This window comes from Ambystoma mexicanum, chromosome 6p, assembly GCF_040938575.1.
Source record: "Ambystoma mexicanum isolate Mex_15411 chromosome 6p, UKY_AmexF1_1, whole genome shotgun sequence".
Classification (NCBI taxonomy): Eukaryota; Metazoa; Chordata; class Amphibia; order Caudata; family Ambystomatidae; genus Ambystoma; species Ambystoma mexicanum.
The window spans coordinates 1487303531-1487324345 of NC_090935.1; the positions used below are offsets into that span (position 1 = coordinate 1487303531).

At 56.0% G+C, this 20815-nt stretch overlaps 1 protein-coding gene across 3 annotated transcripts in view; it reads left to right on the forward strand.

The window, feature by feature from the left end:
* The window catches only part of LOC138510563 (uncharacterized), a 1136503-nt gene that overhangs the window by 711333 nt on the left and 404355 nt on the right, over positions 1-20815 (forward strand). The window lies entirely within an intron of this gene.

Genomic DNA, 20815 nt, shown 5'->3' on the forward strand with positions numbered 1-20815 from the left:
CCCTCCACCAGGCCCCCACTCATGTCTCCCATCACCCCCACCCCCAGAAGTGCAGGGGCAGCCTCCACCAGGCCCCCACTCATGTCTCCCATCACCCCCACCCCCCAGCAGTGCAGGGCACCCTCCACAAGGCCCCCACACATGTCTCCCACCAACCCCACACCCAGCAGTGCAGGGCACCCTCCACCAGGCCCCCACACATGTCTCCCACCACCCCCACCCCCCAGCAGTGCAGGGGCAGCCTCCACCAGGCCCCCACTCATGTCTCCCATCACCCCCACCCCCAGAAGTGCAGGGGCAGCCTCCACCAGGCCCCCACTCATGTCTCCCATCACCCCCACCCCCCAGCAGTTCAAGGCACCATCCGCCAGGCCCCTACTCATGTCCCCCTGCACCCCCACCCCCCAGCAGTGCAGGGCACCCTCCACCAGGCCCCCACACATGTCTCCCACCACCCCCACCCCCCAGCAGTGCAGGGCACCCTCCACCAGGCCCCCGCACATGTCCCCCTGCACCCCCACCCCCCAGCATCCAGGGGCCCCTCCACCAGGCCCTCACTCATGTCTCCCACCACCCCCACCCCCCAGCATCAAGGAGCACCCTTCACCAGGCCCCCACACATGTCCCCTTGCACCCCCACCCCCCAGCAGTGCAGGGCACCCTCCACCAGGCCCCCACACATGTCCCCCTGCACCCCCACCCCCCAGCATCCAGGGGCACCCTCCACCAGGCCCCCACACATGTCCCCCTGCACCCCCACCCCCCAGCAGTGCAGGGCACCCTCCACCAGGCCCCCACACATGTCCCCCTGCACCCCCACCCCCCAGCATCCAGGGGCACCCTCCACCAGGCCCCCACTCATATCTCCCACCACCCCCACCCCCCAGCATCCAGGGGCACCCTCCACCAGGCCCCCACACATGTCTCCCACCACCCCCACCCCCCAGCAGTGCAGGGGCACCCTCCACCAGGCCCCACACATGTCCCCCTGCACCCCCACCCCCCAGCATACAGGGGCACCCTCCACCAGGCCCCCACTCATGTCTCCCACCGCCCCCACCCCCCAGCAGTGCAGGGGCAGCCTCCACCAGGCCCCCACTCATGTCTCCCATCACCCCCACCCCCAGCAGTGCAGGGGCAGCCTCCACCAGGCCCCCACTCATGTCTCCTACCACCCCCACCCCCCAGCAGTGCAGGGCAGCCTCCACCAGGCCCCCACACATGTCTCCCACCACCCCCACCCCCCAGCAGTGCAGGGCATCCTCCACCAGGCCCCCACAATTGTCAACCACCACCCCCACCCCCAGCAGTGCAGGGCACCCTCCACCAGGCCCCCACACATGTCTCCCACCACCCCCACCCCCCAGCAGTGCAGGGGCAGCCTCCACCAGGCCCCCACTCATGTCTTCCATCACCCCCACCCCCCAGCATCCACGGGCACCCTCCACCAGGCCCCCACACATGTCCCCCTGCACCCCCACCCCCCTCATCCAGGGGCACCCTCCACCAGGCTCCCACACATGTCCAACGTATGTCTCCCACCACCCCCACCCCCCAGCAGTGCAGGGTACCCTCCACCAGGCCCCCACACATGTCTCCCACCACCCCCACCCACCAGCAGTGCAGGGGCAGCCTCCACAAGGCCCCCACTCATGTCTCCCATCACCCCCACCCCCAGCAGTGCAGGGGCAGCCTCCACCAGGCCCCCACTCATGTCTCCCATAACCATCACCCCCACCCCCCAGCAGTGCTGGGCACCCTCCACCAGGCCCCCACTCATGTCCCCCTGCACCCCCACCCCCCAGCAGTGCAGAGTGGCCCCCACACATGTCCCCCTGCACCCCCACCCCCAGCCGTGCGATTTGCCTGGGTACGTGTATTCCTGGGGTGCACGGGTAGTCTCCCATGCGATACCATCAGGGTACGTGTATTATGGGGCCGCGTGAACTTCCACACGCGATACCAGCAGGCTACGTGTATTACGGGGTTCGCGGGAAGTTCCACACGCGATTGCCCTGGGTACGTGTATTTCGGGGTGCGCGTGAACTTCCACACGCGACTGGTCCTGTGAGAGTGGGGTACGTGTATTCCAGGGGTGGGCAGGAATATTTACTCGCGACTGGGCCTGGGAGAGCATGTTACGTGTATTCCTGGGGTGGGCGGGAAGATTCACACGTTCGCCTACAACGTGCCGAAAATAAATGGTCCAATCCTGAAACACGTACGCCAGCATGAAGCAGGCGTACGTCGACTCGCGCAGCATAAAAGTGCGCGCAAACAACAAACAAGCTGAGACGCCAGGATGAATATACCGTTCCTAGCAGCAGTGGCCGTGGGTTACCAAAGGAGGAGGAGGATAGTGAGGGCCCGAAGTTTCCACCACACATAATGCTGGACCTGGTCAGTGAGTGGGAGGATGACCTCACATCACCCACCCTGTGCTCCCAAGCACTCAGCCCCCTGGAGAAGGTCCTCAATGTACTGCACTTCTTGGCCACAGGATCATTTCAGCAGACAAGTGCCATAGTGGGTGGGGTGTCACAGGCCACGCAGTCACGCTGCCTACACCAGGTCTTGAACATCATCACTGCACGCCCATCAGTCCGTAGGCACATATACCTGCCCAGGACACCTGCAGAAAGGCAGGCTGCCGCCCTCGATTTCTACGGTGTGGCACAATTCCCCAAAGTGCTAGGTGCCATTGACTGCACCCATGTGGCACTACGTCCCCCCAGGGCATCTGAGCACATCTATAGGAACCGCAAGCACTGGCATTCCATCAACGTGCAGGTAGTATGTAATGCCAAGGGAATCATCACCTCAGTATATGCCAACTATCCAGGGTCCACCCACGACAGCTTCATTTACCAAATGTCTACCCTAAGCCGGGCCTAGAAGCTGGGCGGCATGGCGATACATGGCTGCTTGGTGAGAATGAATGCCACTGCACATGCATGCATGTCAGATGCAGAGTTATGTCACTACCCCACTAATGATACCCATCACCTCCTCACCAGGGGACAGTGCATACCCTCTGAGCACCCACATGATGACGCCAATTCGGAACCCCATCAAGCCTCCCGAGGTAAGATACAACACAACCCATATTGCAACCCGGGGCATAGTGGAGCGCACATTCGGAGTGCTCAAGTCACGCTTTTGCTCCCTTAACCGTTCTGCCGGGCAGCTGTTATATTCGCCCCCATAAGTGTGCAGGATCATAGTGGCAGCATGTGTCCTGCACAATGTTGCAACACACCGGGGCCTGGCTGTGGACATGGTGGTGCCCCCACATCCCCAACCACATGCACGCCCGCTGCGCATGGGAGGGGAAAGGGCACGGGGTGAGGCAGCCCGTACGCAGCTGGTGGCTAATTACTTCACATAGAAATCACACCCCTGTGGAGTGCACACAGCCCTGGCACACACCATCTGATAAGCAATGATGACTCGACCTGACAATTATGACGAACAAAGGGACAGTCAACTGTCAGAACCATAGCAGCCTGAGATTGTTCATGTGGAAGTGTCACAATGTGTGCATCCCTACCTACACAAACACCACCAATGCAGTGTCATCAAAAGGACACACTTCCATGCTGCAGAAATGAATACCCACTTGCAAAATACTACATGAGAACAGTGCCATGTCACCCAACCCCTCCCCGGCACGGCCACACAACACACCATGGCATGTCATGCAATGTGAGAGCAAACAAATTAATCCCCACAACATGCCCCTAGTGTTACCAGCTACATTGTTCCTAATGGAAACATGGCCACACATGAAATGCTCACAGTAATGCAGGACCTACAACACACATTACCAAATACTTACCAAGAATACCAATCACCTACACAACCTCCAACCTACCTTAAACATGACATTACAGACATAAACATTTGCTAGCATCACTACCTGATGATGCCAGCACTTCGAACATTTCCAAGTATACAGTGTTAGCGCCACGCAAGAGTGTAGGTGCACTGCTTACAACATGGACTCCAGTTCCAAGGTGGACCGCCTTGTGAAGACATGAGAAATGGACCTGCAAATTAGGAGGATGAGATGGATGCAGAGGCACATATCAAGACACCATGCAGTGTACAATACAACAACAACATGCACTATGAATGTATACACAGTATTGACTACAGACTGCCCACAAACACCGAATGGGAGTCCAACGTCACCATGTACATCAATGTCACTTGGGCACACCCTTTGCGAGCCCATGGAAATGGGAAGCAGGAGGGGTGTGTGTCACACAAACCCAAACATCTACACCAAATTCATGACAAGCCTGCATGTGCCCAGCCACAATACAGCGTATGCCCACGGGAGCCACACAAGGCAACACACTGTCCAAAAAATAAAAAAAATAAAAAATGGCCATTAATGGGCCCGGAGGGGTGGGGGAGGCCACCCAGGAGGTCCGAGGACAGGGTGCACACCAAAACCCACCTGTGTGGATCTTGCGAGAAAAAAAACACCTCCATGGGCTCATGGCCTACACGGCTACCCTATTGTGGGAGAATCACTGCTGTCGCTCTCCTCACCCTCTGCAGCTGCATCAGGAGGTGGTGGCACTATGGGAGGCAGCCCACGCAAAGCCCTAGTCTGTTCCTCCATGGCAGCAAGCATGCGGGTGTGGTAGGTCTCGTTCTGGAGGATAATTGTGCGTAGGTCCCCATGCAACAACTCACGGGATGCCCGGACCTCCGCCCTAGTTGCCTGCATCTCAGCTGAGAGCGTACGTGTGAGACGCTCCAGCTGCTGTTCTGTCCTTCTGTTTGTTGAAGCCTCAAGCTCAACAAGAGTCGTCCTGAGGTGAAGGAGTTCCACCCTCAGGGCTTCCCTGTGGCCCTGGGACTCTATGGAAATGGCTTCCCGCAGAGTCGCCAGTGCTGCCCGCCTGTCCCTGTCGGACGCCAACATGTCCTCCCTGTGTGACTGGCAGATGGAGTCTGTTGCCTGCTGTAGTCGCTCCATCAGCCTTTCGGGGGGACAATGGAAGTGGCCACCCTATCCATGGCCTGAGCCATCATCTCTCATGATGCTGCCTGTTGGGTTGCCATACCCTATATGGATTGCTCCCATGCGGTATTGGCAGGTGGCGTACAGCCACCACGTCGGCGGGCACCACACCTATCTGGGGCAAGGCGAACTGCGCCTTGCTGTGCCGGCACTGCCTGAGGCTGCAGGACTGCATTCCCCCTCTGATCTGCTGGCCCAGGAACAGGATCAGATGTTGCGGAGTGTGACCCTGTATCCGTAACCACCAAAGGCGTACCTGCCAACACTGACAACCCCATTGAGGGTTCTAACCCTGGTGCAGGTGGGTCGGACAGAACAGAATCCCTCCCAGGAACACTCACCTGCGACGGCACATAGGTCTTATCATCCGAATCGACACCTGAATACAGCTCGGGGGAGCCAGAGACACCCCTTGAGAGCACGACCTGCAGCAGTTGTGGGTTCTCACCCACCACCACACCACGTCCCTCACTGGTGGTCGGTCGGGCCTCAGACCCCTCCTGGGTCTGCACCATCTCCACAACCCCAGCAGTATCAAGTGCGTCATCCCCTGCAAAGACATAAAAGAAAACAAATGGAAACAGGCATTAGCACTATGGCACACAATTAGGGCTGAGAGGCTACAGAAACAGTACTTGATTGACACATGTCCCACATGACTAAAACGCTCCAATGCATGCACCGTCACTGCCTGTGAAGGGTAGGCAGATGGCACACATTGATGACACCAAGATGGAAGATGAACACATTTGCTGCATGCTGCCTAGCAGTGGCATCACACATTGGCCAGTGATTGGCAGGTCAAATACACATGCCATCACACAGATGGCATGTACCCTAGCCATAAAGTGAAGAGGGAGAGGAGGGCACCAATTGTTCATTCAGTCCAGTTTGCTCATGAAATTATTTTTTTAATTGAAATGGTTCACATGTTTAACCTGGAGCTGCCAGTCCAAAATGGTCCTATAGCACATGGACATGTCTAAACAAATCATGTCCAGGAAACAAAGCCAGTCCACTGTACCATAGCCATGTCAGACATGTGACAATAGGACTGAGAAATGCCGAGTAAAAGTGGTGGTATGCAAACAATCTGCCTGAATAAACAGAGGAAAATAAGCAACAATGTTGTGGCAAGATGACACTTCAAGGGCAACTGGCGTGGTGTTGGGCTGGATGTCTAATGTTGGCAGAAGGGATATGCTATACCCAAATGCTGGTGCGCAGAATGTATTGGATGAGGCAAATGGGTGACCCAAACCACTCAGGCACACACACCCTCACCTGGCACCCAAACAGAAGCCCTCCCACACACACCATGCACATGGATGACACACACATGCATGTGCACTCACAGGACAATGCCTCGTAATCTGCCAGTTCTCCCATGCCTTGGATCTGTTCCTCCGTGACGTAGGTCCCAGCAACCTGCTCATGTGGAGTGAGTTCTATGTCCTCTGCTGGAGACCCACCTCCAGTCACTAGAGTTGCGGCATGACTTGAGGCCAGCTTATTCTTTGCCCTGCGCTTCAGGTCATTCCAGCGCTTCTAGCATTCAGTAGCTGTGCGCCTCACGATTCCAATTGCACTTATGATGTCCGCGATGGTCTGCCAGTGTGCCTGACGTTGTGCAGGTGTGGTCTTGGATCCTGCAACAATCACCATTTCGCGGTCATGTGCAGACACATACTCTACAAGTGCATTCAGTTCGGCCTCATTGAAGCTGGGCTTCCTTGACGGGCCGGACTGTGTAGCCATGTCTGGGGCATCAGCCTCTACTGGACGAGCACTCTTCCTCTTCCGCTTGGAAGGTGGTGGGGATCCTGAGTGTCCTACGCTGCTCTGGACACTAGGGGCAGGAGCCCCGGTGGACTCTGTACTAGGAGTGTGGGATTGCCCACTCAGCATGGGAGTTGGTGCTGGCATTAGCTCAAGTGTGATGGTGTCAGGGGGAATGTCAGCATGATGGACTTGGACCGACACTGTCCTGGCTGGGTGTGTGAGAGGTGGGGTGGATGGAGCTGCAGCTGCCCCTGCAGCCTCCCCAGACTGCCTACGCGGGGCAGCAGATGACCTAGCTGCCCCTGATCCACGTGGCCTGATGACACCAACGTGCACCGGCCCACGTGGCCTAGACCTGCTGACCTGGAAGTCAGCCATGGAGTCACCCTGTGCCAGGTCTGGTTCCACAGTGGGCTGGTCCAACAAGGGCTGAGCATGGATGGTGTCAGCCACGTTACCCTCAACCAGGTGGGGGCATGGGTGTCCCTGACTGCTCCTCCTCACATGGGGGGCTAGGGGCACCCTGCAAGTCACGGCCACGTCCCCTACCGGATCCACCACGGCCACCACTTGGGGCTCGGCCACCTTTGCCACCCTTACGGCTTGTTCGCCTCCCAGCCATGGCACTGATGTTATTGTGCGTATGGGAGTCGATGTGAACTATTGTCCTGGGCAATTGGGGGTCAAAGGGGTTGGGTACCAGATGGTAATCGTACCCTAGTGCTCTAGCAAGGCTGTATGTCACCCCTGGGGAAAGATGACGGGTCACGCAACGCACAGGCACCCCAAAAAAGGGAAGTAAGGTGCACGCAACCCCTCCTAGACCACGTGTGTGGAAAAATAAACCTGCACTACGCTGTGGCACCCAGAAACACAAGAATGAACATATGAGTGTCACATGCAGCCTAGAATGACCTCTGAAGGGGTATGCGACACACGGGGCAAACACAGATGTTAAATACGTGCGCGACTCACCGTCTGCCAGGAACAAAAGCGTGAAAAATATGCACGTGTGCGCGTTGTACGCTGTCTGAGGAGACAGGACAACAGTAGAAGGGAACGCTGTTTGAAGAAACAGGCCCAGGAAAAAGAGGAAAAGAGAAAAAGCTGTCAGAGGTAACAGGGAGTACGAACTTGAAACGCTGTGAAGTAAATCGCGTGTGAAACGACAAGAAGTTCAGATTTCACCCCTCGCTCTCCACGAAAGCACATACAAGGAAATGGCGTTCCACACGTACCTTTTATACACACGTCACAGACGTGCATACGCGATGAGGCCATTTCCACCAATTACACGCTTTGACACTCGGACGTGTATCTTTTTTTTTACACGTGCCATTCTCTAAGGCCATGCAATTGACGTCATAGCTGCGCATGGGGGCCTTTGGGCCAATGAAATCGCGTATGCGTGCAGACGCGCTTACGCGCTAAGGGCCTTTCCTCGAATTACACGCAGACGTGCAGGATTTTCACATGCCAAATCACTCTGTATCAAGCTGGCCACGCGTAAGCACACGGAAGACCACGCTCCTGCCCAGAAAGCCGATTTACTGCCTCCCAGAGCCCCAAGCACGCTCCCACCTGCCATCTGCTGCTGCCTGACTGCCTGCTGCCCACGTGCCCTGCCATTTGCTGCCTGCACATCAGCCAGGGGTGCTGTTGCTGTGACCACCCCTGCTGGAACCGAAGACTCCCGACTGGGATTCCATCGCTCCACAGCCCAGCCCCAGGACCCAGTTGCCCGCCCACTCCTGCCTCTGGGGTTGTCATGTCGGGCACTGCAACATCTGGCACCACTGACAACCCCCGGCCAGAGAGGCAGAGGGGCACCAGCTTCAGTGCCAGGGATGTTGGTGTCCTGGTGGAGCAAGTCCTGCGGCAGTATGATGCCCTCTTCGGAAGTGTGCGCGCCGACAAGGAAGGACGGGCTTGGATCTGGACGGACATCGTGACTGCCATCAACGCGGAGGGGGTGGCAGTCCGCGACTTCCAACATGTCAAGAAGCGCTGGGAGGACTTCAGGTCCAGGACCCTGAACAAGGCCCGGCGCCTCTTGAAGGCAGCGGATGCTAAGGGGCGCCGGGGCCACTTGTCGGAAGATCAGATGAGGGTCCTGGAACGCATATCCCCAGCGCTCCACGTCCAGATCCTTGAGAGGCAGACACGTCTGGAGTCGAGCGGTAAGTGTACATGCATCATGATTGTAAGCTGTGCATGTGGTGTTGTGCCAGTAGTGTCCCGGTTGCACATCTGTTTGTATAGGGCCGAGTATGGGTGGGGGTGTACAGGGCCATGAGGCTAACACATGCGAGGGCTGTCATGTGTGAGACATGGATGGTGCTTGTGTGTGTAGGCTTGCATGCCAAATGCAGTTGTGTGGGCACACATGTTTGGATGAATGTGTATGTAAGTAGGCATGTTCGTGATGTCAGACATGTATGTTGTTTTCAGCTGCATGTATCAGCACTGTGTACATGTGCATGTGTGTGTATTTGACAAGGGTGCAACAGTGATGCAAAATGGATGCATGTGACAGCGGGATGTGGAAGCCTGATTGGCAGATGTGACATGGATGCCCATTGGAACACTGCGACAGTTGGCTGAAGTGTACTCATGCATGCAAGTGTGGTGGTGTTCGTGCATGTGTAGTGCACTCCCTGTGTTGCATGTGATGTCTGGCTCACCTTTGCCTGCTCATGCTGGTTTATGTGTATGGATGGTGCTGGCAGTTGCGATGTGGCTGTGGTATGGCTCATGTGTGCAAGTTGAAATGACATGTGTGTTGCCAATTGTGATGCCATGTCTGAGGTTTGCCAATGCCACTCATGTGCAACTGTCATGTGTGTATGTGTCCATTGCACAGTGCCCTGATTCCTGTGTTTTATTTCTCCCTCTCTGCAGCGTCAACTGATGAAGAGGGCGGAGAAGGTTCTGTAGAGCACAGCGGCGGGGATCGCATCGCCAGCCGGAGACGCAAGGCCCGGCTCCCCTCCCAGGTTGTGATCTCGTCGGGGAGTGAGGAGTCCGGTGCCGCGTCCCAGGCCGCAGCTGCCGGGGGGAGGTCCAAGAGGCAGAGGTCGGAGTTGGACTCCTTGGCAGCAGAAGGGGCAGCTGGGACCCCACAGGGCCCAACGGGGGAAGATGGCACGGAGTCATCCAGGTTAGTGGGGGGTTTGGTGGAGGAGGAGGCCGTGCAAGCAACAGAGACGGGGTCTGGAGGTGGGGATTCCACTGGTGCTAGTGGTGCAGTGCAGGACCAGGGACAGGAGGCAGCACAGGTCGCCGCGGAGGTGCCTGTGTGCAATCCTGTCCCTGATCCTGTCACTGCATCATCTTGCACCAGCAGGGATGCCTACGTCCATACCCGATTTCAGGCAGGGGATGAGCTCACGACAACTGGCCTTCCTCTGCCTGCGGACGTGGCTATCCAGGTCCGGGTTGAGCCTGTCCTGACTGGTGTGGCGTTGCGTCAACGGGCCATGCGAGGTGACCTGCAGTCTTTTCATGAGGAGACTGCACGTCATCTCGAATGGCCCGTTGACCGCGTCAGCCTACTGGGACAGGTCACCAAGGCTGGATTCCTCCGTTTGATGGGGCTTGCTCAGACCCCCTCCTCAACTGAACCCCCTATGCGCCAGTCGTCCTCCGTGCCATCTTCCCACCCATCAGTCACCTGGGTGCCCTGTGGAGCTGCCTCTGACGGTGCGGCCAGGCTGGTGGAGGAGGCATCCCTGCCACATTCGGGAGTCGGACGTCCAGCAGGGGTGGCCACATCAACGACTGCACCCCAGCCAGCGGAGGATGTGCAGGCAGCAGGAGGCAGTGCACGGGCAGAGGCGCAGCAGCAGCAGCAACGTGGTGGGAGCCATGATGGCTCAGGGCCTTTGACATCGGAGGGGCAGGCATCGGCCGGACGGCAGGAGGACCCAGGATGTGAAGTGTCTTCCGTGTGGCAGCGGTTGGGCCACGCCATAGATGCAGAGCGGCAGCGGGCGGAAGAGGCACGGCTCACGATGGTCAGGGCGGAGAACTCCATGCGGAGGGCCCTGAGGCGGGCCGAGTGCCTCGAGGCAATCCGCAGGGAGTTTGGGGTGAAAATGTGGACGGCCCTGCGGACCCTCGGGGCCATGGAGGAGGACCGCCTCCGGGACATTGAGCAGGAGTTCGATGATGCCCTGGCCCGTAACATCCCGAAGTGAGCCGTCGGACTAGCCCGCTGCCCTTGTAAATCGTTCTGTAGTTAGTGTTAGGTTTCCTTTGGTTTTGCATTTTTTTTGGACCTTTTGGACAATGGGTCACATTTTTGTATATAGTTTTTTTTTAGGTAGTGTTATTAGATAGGTTTCATTTCTTCGGTTGGGATCATGGACCCTGGATTGTTTATCTGTATATAGTTGACTTTTGGATTTTCAATTTTTTTTATGATTTCCCCATGGAGCAATGGTTTTCGATTTTAATTTTCCATTGGATTTACTTTTGTGGACTGTGACTTTGGACACCTTTCCTTTGCATTATGATTTGTGGTTTTGCATTATTTCATGGACCTGCTGTTTTTTTTTTTTTTAATTTCCATTATTGTTTGTTTATTTTTGATTCAATTTATGTTGCTTTTAATACATATTTTTTCTTCAAAGTTCAATGTGTAGTATCTTCTCATTGGTTTCATGCATATCATGATATGGGTTTTGACATTCACTGACACCCATGTGAGGGACATGTGTTCATTTCCAAACTTGCAATTGGGGTTCTACCATGTTTTTGCCATTTCTAAGTGGGTGGATGCAATACTCAGATGGGTGTTTGGCATTTGGAGGCTGACCATAAGGGCCAGGGATCTACATTGTGGTGACATGTTGGCTGGGGGACATGAGTGGGGGCCTGGTGGAGGCTGCCCCTGCACTGCTGGGGTTGGGAGTGCAGGGAGACATGAGTGAGGGCCTGGTGGAGGGTGCCCCTGGATGCTGGGGGGTGGGGGTGGTGGTAGACATGAGTGGGGGCCTGGTGGAGGCTGCCCCTGCACTGCTGGGGGGTGGGGGTGGTGGCAGACATGAGTGGGGGCCTGGTGGAGGCTGCCCCTGCACTGCTGGGGGGTGCGGGTGCAGGGAGACATGGTTGGACATGAGTGTGGGCCTGGTGGAGGGTGCCCCTGCACTGCTGAGGGGTGGGGGTGGTGGGAGACATGAGTGGGGGCCTGGTGGAGGCTGCCCCTGGATGCTGTGGGGTGGGGGTGCAGGGGGACATATGTGGGGGCCTGGTGGAGGGTGCCCCTGGATGCTGGGGAGTGGGGGTGCAGGGGGACATGAGTGGGGGCCTGGTGGAGGCTGCCCCTGCACTGCTGGGGGGTGGGGGTGCAGGGAGACATGAGTTGGACATGAGTGGGGGCCTGGTGGAGGGTGCCCCTGCACTGCTGGGGGGTGGGGGTGATGGGAGACATGACTGGGGGCCTGGTGGGGGCTGCCCCTGCACTGCTGGGGGGTGGGGGTGATGGGAGACATGAGTGGGGGCCTGGTGGAGGGTGCCCCTGGATGCTGGGGGGTGGGGGTGGTGGTAGACATGAGTGGGGGCCTAGTGGAGGCTGCCCCTGCACTGCTGGGGGGTGGGGGTGGTGGGAGACATGAGTGGGGGCCTGGTGGAGGCTGCCCCTGCACTGCTGGGGGGTGGGGGTGCAGGGAGACATGAGTTGGACATGAGTGGGGGCCTGGTGGAGGGTGCCCCTGGATGCTGGGGGGTGGGGGTGGTGGGAGACATGAGTGGGGGGCTGGTGGAGGGTGCCCCTGCACTGCTGGGGGGTGGGGGTGATGGGAGACATGAGTGGGGCCTGGTGGAGGCTGCCCCTGCACTGCTGGGGTTGGGGGTGCAGGGAGACACGAGTGGGGGCCTGGTGGAGGGTGCCCCTGCACTGCTGGGGGGTGGGGGTGATGGGAGACATGAGTGGGGGCCTGGTGGAGGGTGCTCCTGGATGCTGGGGGGTGGGGGTGGTGGTAGACATGAGTGGGGGCCTGGTGGAGGCTGCCCCTGCACTGCTGGGGGGTGGGGGTACAGGGAGACATGAGTTGGACATGAGTGGGCGCCTGGTGGAGGCTGCCCCTGCACTGCTGGGGGGTGGGGGCGCAGGGAGACATGAGTTGGACATGAGTGGGGGCCTGGTGGAGGCTGCCCCTGCACTGCTGGGGGGTGGGGTGCAGGGAGACATGAGTGGGGGCCTGGTGGAGGCTGCCCTGGATGCTGGGGGGTGGGGGTGGGGGTAGACATGAGTGGGGGCCTGGTGGAGGCTGCCCCTGCACTGCTGGGGGGTGGGAGACATGAGTGGGGGCCTGGTGGAGGCTGCTCCTGGATGCTGTGGGGTGGGGGTACAGGGGGACATGTGTGGGGGCCTGGTGGAGGGTGCCCCTGGATGCTGGGGGGTGGGGGTGCAGGGGGACATGAGTGGGGGCCTGGTGTAGGCTGCCCCTGCACTGCTGGGGGTGGGGGTGCAGGGAGACATGAGTTTGACATGAGTGGGGGCCTGGTGGAGGGTGCCCCTGCACTGCTGGGGGGTGGGGATGATGGGAGCCATGAGTGGGCGCCTGGTGGAGGCTGCCCCTGCACTGCTGGGGGTGGGGGTGATGGGAGACATGAGTGGGGGCCTGAGGGGGGGGTGCCCCTGGATGCTGGGGGGTGGGGGTGGTAGTAGACATGAGTGGGGGCCTGGTGGGGGCTGCCCCTGGATGCTGTGGGGTGGGGGTGCAGGGGGACATGTGTGGGGGCCTGGTGGAGGGTGCCCCTGAATGCTGGGGGGTGGGGGTGCAGGGAGACATGAGTTGGACATGAGTGGGGGCCTGGTGGAGGCTGCCCCTGCACTGCTGGGGGGTGGGGGTGCAGTGAGACATGGGTTGGACATGAGTGGGGGCCTGGTGGAGGCTGCCCCTGCACTGCTGGGGGGTGGGGGTGGTGGTAGACATGAGTGGGGGCCTGGTGGAGGCTTCCCCTGCACTGCTGGGGGGTGGGGGTGCAGGGAGACATGAGTGGGGGCCTGGTGGAGGCTGCCCCTGGATGCTGGGGGGTGGGGGTGGTGGTAGACATGAGTGGGGGGCTGGTGGAGGCTGCCCCTACACTGCTGGGGGGTGGGGGTGGTGGGAGACATGAGTGGGGGCCTGGTGGAGGCTGCCCCTGGATGCTGTGGGGTGGGGGTGCAGGGGGACATGTGTGGGGGCCTGGTGGAGGGTGCCCCTGGATGTTGGAGGGTGGGGGTGCAGGGGACATGAATGGGGGCCTGGTGGAGGCTGCCCCTGCACTGCTGGGGGGTCGGGGTACAGGGAGACATGAGTTGGACATGAGTGGGGGCCTGGTGGAGGGTGCCCCTGCACTGCTGGGGGGTGGAGTGATGGGAGACATGAGTGGGGGCCTGGTGGAGGCTGCCCCTGCACTGCTGGGGGGTGGGGTGATGGGAGACATGAGTGGGGGCCTGGTGGAGGCTGCCCCTGCACTGCTGGGGGGTGGGGGTGATGGGAGACATGAGTGGGGGCCTGGTGGAGGGTGCCCCTGGATGCTGGGGGGTGGGGGTGGTGGTAGACATGAGTGGGGGCCTGGTGGGGGCTGCCCCTGGATGCTGTGGGGTGGGGGTTCAGGGGGACATGTGTGGGGGCCTGGTGGAGGGTGCCCCTGAATGCTCGGGGGTGGGGGTGCAGGGGGACATGAGTGGGGGCCTGGTGGAGGCTGCCCCTTCACTGCTGGCGGGTGGGGGTGCAGGGAGACATGAGTTGGACATGAGTGGGGGCCTGGTGGAGGGTGCCCCTGCACTGCTGGGGGGTGGGGGTGGTGGGAGACATGAGTGGGGGCCTGGTGGAGGCTGCCCCTGGATGCTGTGGGGTGGGAGTGCAGGGGGACATGTGTGGGGGCCTGGTGGAGGGTGCCCCTGGATGCTGGGGGGTGGGGGTGCAGGGGGACATGAGTGGGGGCCTGGTGGAGGCTGCCCCTGGATGCTGGGGGTGGGGGTGATGGGGGATATGAGTGGGGGCCTGGTGAGGGTGCCCCTGGTGGCTGGGGGTGCAGGGGGACATGCGTTGGTGGGCAGTAGTGCAAGGTGACATGTGGGTTGGCTGGGGGGCATGGCCATGGTGGATGGGGTGCCTGCGGGACATGTGCAGGGTAGGCCCCTGTGGTGTGGGCCACCTGCAGGGGCCGTGGAGGGTGTAGAGGGAACACCTGGGAGGACCCACACGTGCAATTCACGTGTGGTGCTCCCCGCGCACCCCTGGAATACACGTACCCTGATGGAATCGCGTGTGATACTTCCTGCGCACCCCTGAAATACACGTACCCTGCTGCTTTTGCGTGTGATACTTCCCGCGCACCCCTGGAATACACGTACCCTGCTGCTTTTGCTTGTGATACTTCCCGCGCACCCCTGGAATACACGTACCCTGATGGAATCGCGTGTGATACTTCCCACGCACCCCTGAAATACACGTACCCTGCTGCTTTTGCGTGTGATACTTCCTGCGCACCCCTGGAATACACGTACCCTGCTGTTTTTGCGTGTGATACTTCCCGCGCACCCCTGGAATACACGTGCCCTGATGGAATCGCGTGTGTTACTTCCCACGCACCCCTGATGTACACGTACCCAGGACAATAGCGTGTGAAACTTCCCGCGAACCACTGAAATACACGTTCCCCGCTTGGCGTTTGCTGTTTGGCAGCCCTGTGAACTGGTCCAGGGTTAGCGCAGCCCTTTGCGATGATTTGGGGATTTTGAAGGCTTTTCCTTGCGCGAGGGCGTTCTTGGGGGCGTAATTGGCGCTGCTGCAGGGTCCACGGCTGGTTTCGGAGGCTAAAATCCATGAATACGCTGTGCGATGAAAAGGATTTTTTCGCACGCGGATGGCGCAGTGTATCGCACGGGGACAAAGTGCGCCAGCCGCGTGCGCCACTTTTGTGCGAATTTCTATGAATTACCCTGAAAGTGTCAGTAACGGAATTACCACCACTTTTTTACTGAACTGCCAAACTCGTCATGAGACCCATTATATTTCTGCCAAAAGGCACAGGAACAGAAAATTTGCTGTAGTGCAAATCGAGGAATTGTTTATGGGTTTGTTTATGTAGTATTATTCTGAAGACATCCTTAGAGTTATAGGTTGTTTTTTTATTTGATTTTGATGTTCCCACTCAGACAATCCAATACGTCTGTACGCATCAAACAAAAAATAATAAACATTTTCTGTGTTAGCACCCCAGGATAAGATTACAGCCAACCAGCTGCCTCGTGGGTGTGAACAGCAGGTGAAAGCCTGCATTCTGACCTGTCCACGGGCACCTTCCTCTCTAGGTGTTTCCTCCTCGCCACTTGTCCCGGTCCTCCTGCAGCTGCTGTCCATCCACACCTGCTCCTGTCTTCTCCCTCTTCTGGTGCAGACTTACCTTGTTTCCAACCTCCTCATTGCTCAGGCGCTATGCCGCGGCTTCCTCAGGCCTCCTCCCAGTCCCCACCTCCACCCCCTAGTCCAGCTTTCATTTCAGTGATTCTTGTATTTCCCCCCAGTTGAAAGCACACTCTATCAGCACCCTTATGTATGCTGGTTGTAAATAGTGCTAATACCCGTGTTGGCGGGCAGTTCTTGGCTCAAGCTGGTGGCCCGTTAATAGCAAGCCCACTCACCAACATGGGTATTAAAGCTATATTATACTAATTGGATTCCGCTGGGAACAGTTTGCTTTTCTACGTTGCAGTTTTTTCAGTGAATAAATGCACTTGAAACATGAAACATTTGAATCTGATGTTATATCCAGAAACTATTCTAAATGCAATGGTGCTACCTGGCTATTAGAAACGAAGTTATGAACAATACACATTTCAGCTCTAGCTAATTCTATGTGAAGACCGGAGGCCAGCATTAGGCTTCATCTCCTTTATTGCTAACCTTCAGCAGACTTTTCATTTTCATTTTTTTTGTGCGGAAACTAACTATATTTAAACTCCACTGGAAAAACACTACCAGAATCAGGTCTACAAATCTCCATAAGTCTGTTCTCTTGGGTAGTTCTACGTCCTTTTAGTGCCCATAAATCAGGGCCCACCCCTCTCTCCATGTCATATCCTGCTCCAGTGCTTTCCTCTTCGTTTGCTGCTCTTCAAGCAGATAAGTACCAAATTTGTGCACGTAGTGTGATTGACTAAATGGGAATTAAGTTATTGAAGGCACGCCCCTGTACGCTCATGCCAGAAAAAAATACAACCTTTTAGGGAAAAAAGGCCAAGAGATTTCTTGCAAGGATAACAAGCTTTAATCGTACAAAAAGTAAGGGTGCAAGCAAAGAACTCTGCTGCTCGAGAACGTTCTGCCTTCAGTGATACAAACATAAGCTTGTAAGGCATCACCACGTCATTGCTATATGGTAAAAATCCACGTGGCTGGTTGGGGTGACCCTACACATGGTTCTGCTCCATAGGGGATGCCAGGCTGTGATCGGTTGCAGTTTTGCCCATTTGTCTTCTCTCACGTGGGGTCAGCCCGGCTCATCTCTCCAGCGACTGAAGGTCAGGCTCTTCACATGGTGCTTTTACAGAGTTACTATTGCAGGATAATAGTACTACATCATTATGGCATGCACCTGGGAAACTTGGGGACTGGCACAGGGGGAGGAACATGATCACGCTGACCCACATTCTTTGCTTGGTTCATATCACACTCTCCGCACTCAAAGGCTTCCACCCTCCTTTTGAACTATAATTTATTCCTCCCTGTACCTCGAATTCTAAAGGGTGCATTTATTGAAGACGGTGAAATGGTTGTGTGGTTTTATGGTTGGTGGTGTGAGGTCACCCACTATCGAGGAATTCAGAGGTTCTTGGACTGGGTCAGAGGTAGGTGCCATTACTTGTAGTGGGATGGGTGGGGGTTGGAGGTCTGCTGTTGGCTTGGCTGTGATGAATGTGCACCGCAAGGTACCTGGTGCTGTATCATGGCCTTGCAGGGTGCATTCCTTTCTGGGCTAACAAGTAATTGCAACAGTTAAGGAACAAAGGGAGGTTTCTATGGGAATTAGCAGTGCAGGTTCATCTGCCCTTAGTGTTTGGGCCTGCTCGGGTTTCTCCGCTGGGCCTACATTTTACCGCGCAGGACTGAGTGTGCCTACCATAACTATAAAATTGCGTCTCTTTATATGCGCACACTAAGTCTATGCATCTATATTTCCTGCAATATTACGTTTGTGCCGGGTTTCTTAGCACAGCTCTCTTACCGTAGCACATCGCACATCTATCTATGGGACTTTCCCCACTCTAAAGAACCTAGGGGGTGGGAAAGGCTCATTTCCTTCCCAACATTATGTCCACACTTATGTTTAAGACTGAGGTTTAATGATGCTTCAGTATGGTAAAGTACTACCACAGTTACATCGTATTTCAAACTGTGGCAGAGCAAATCAACACACAAGTGATAGAGGAGCAGGCAAAGTTAGTAACGATTAGCAAGCAAATAACATGCTGCAACATGATCAACTGCGATAGTGAAGAGCATGGAATACGCAAAATAAAACCACTCAAAATAGTACATCACGACTGCGGGACGCGTCTGTGAGCGTATTATGGGCACTTCAGGAGACCAGCCCGTGCATCAGCTCAGGCACAGAAGGCACTTTCAGCATGCAGTAGTCTGACACCTTCAGCTTACGTGACAGGGGACGTACTGTGGTAGCCCGACCCGGCAGGCTCCGATCAAGGAGACAACCGGCACTATGACGCTCACACACACATGGCTACAAGCAAGGGTGAGACAATTAACAGCAGATCAGCCTGCAGTGTTCAGGCCACAAGGATTACACCCACCTTTGGTGCTGAGAATCATAGCAGCCAGCAGAGTTCAGGTCATGGGCACATTTCCAACACCATTGATTATACAATGGAGCCTGAGATGAACCAAGACAGATGGAGGGAGGGTAGTCAGCAGGCTACTTTACAGAGGAGAACAGGAATATCGCCCTGAGCTTCAAAAAGGTTCTAGGCGACTCCATTGCAGATCCAATATTGCAAGGGATGACGCCCTTGCAAGACAGACAGGTGTTAGAGACCCTGCTGGGTGACAAGGTTAAGAATAAAAGTAACAAAACAGGCTGAGATAGAAGAGCAGTCAGTCCAGACTTATGTACGTCCGCTGAACACCCCCGAAGAGGGGTTGAAAGACACGGGACTGATCAGACCCAGAAGAAGGAAACACTCTTCTACTCCCCTGGGTCAACAAACAGGTGGTAAAAGACACCCCCAAGAGGCAGCTGACACTTTTGATAAGCTGAGAGACCTTTTATTGCCTCCCTCAAGGGTGTATGATATAGAGGACACTAAAACATCGTTAAACAGAGCTTAGTCGGATGGACACTTCATGATTCGGAACCGAAAGAGTGGGAAAGCAGAAAACAAGGAAAGTAAAGAACAAGATACTAAGGAAGAGATAGCAGACATGTTTGAGCCTGAAAGTTTAAGGAATCCTAGATCTACGGACTGGCTGCCGTCACCAAGAGTGATGCTCTATATGGCACAGAGATTGCTCAAACCATCGGAGAGAGAAGCAAGACTTTGGATGCGATCCAAATGCCCAAGACTGGACCTACTGGGTAAAGTGACTGAAAGACAAACATTAGATAGCAGAATAAGGACTTTCATGATGAAAGCATCTAAAGCTATCAGAAAAGGCATGGACGGGGCCCGGAAAGGCTGTCCGGATAAGCTTCTAGACCAGGCCGGTCCAATTGCAAAAATAATGGACATAGCTGAAAGAGTCGAAGAAACACGAGCGAGTCAGTTGACGCACCAAAACTGGCCAACTGGGCACAGAGAAGAAATTGCTTTTTTTATTGAAGATTGATAGTAAATTGGGAGACCAAACTTCATACAAAGCGAGGTAGGTAGCACTAGGCCTGCTATTTGGCAAAGCATTCTCAAAATAGATGAACCAGTTTGTGGGCAGATACACAGCACTGGGGAGAGCACAGTCTTCAAATAGAAAATATTCCCCAACAGTGTTTTTCCATGACCGAACAAAGCAGAGGTCATTCAGCTGGTTGCCATAATTTTAAGAGAGGGCCCAAGGGCACAGTACTGGGAGACCAGACAAGAAGATTTGTTCTTCCCAGCCCATGGAAGAAGTTTGAGAGGTTGCAGAGGAAGAGGATATTTCAGACATCAAGGTGCCACAACAGATGAGCAGCCAGGCAGAACGCTACCACCCAGTGGGAGGCAGGACAGAGTTGCTTTTGACAAATTAGCAGTCGTTATCAAAAGATGCTCGGGTATTACAAACAGTCTCAGGGTTCATGCTGGAGTTTGTAAGTATGGCAATACAGAACACAGTCCCAAAATGCCGGATATAATCGCAATCAGAAAAGAGGTTACTGGAAGCAGAATTAGAACAATTGAGAGTAAAAGGGGCAATAGAAAAGGGCAAACTTCATTGCCCGGATTTGCCAGGAACATGTTCCTAGTGCACAGGAATGGCAAGGTGAGGCCAGTGATCAACCTGAGAGAACTCTACAGGTGAAAAGTGCACAGACACTTCCAGTTGGAGGGTATACACCTCCTCTGAGACATCATCAGGATCCGTTAGTAAGAATGGACTTGAAAGACATGTATTTTACAATGTTGGTGGCTTACTGCCAATGCTGCTACTAGAGGCTCCTTTGGAAAGGGCAATCTTGGCAGTTAAAAAGCTTGCCTTTCAGTCTGTATTCGGCACCCTGAGCCTTCACTAAGCTGATGAGGCAAGTGGCAGCTGCCTTAAGGGAGGGAGGAGTGAGGATCATAGAATATACCTAGACGACTTTCTTATCCAAGACAAACAGACGCTACTAGAACAGGTACAGTGGGTAAAAACACTTTTGCTCATCCTCAGGTTTCTCATCAATCATGAGAATTCTGAACTGATTCCATGCAAGCGGATGGAGTGCTTAGGGTCGGTAATAAATACCAGGAAGGCAATACTGGAATTACCAGCTCCGAAGATTCGAGCAATTAAGAAGCCG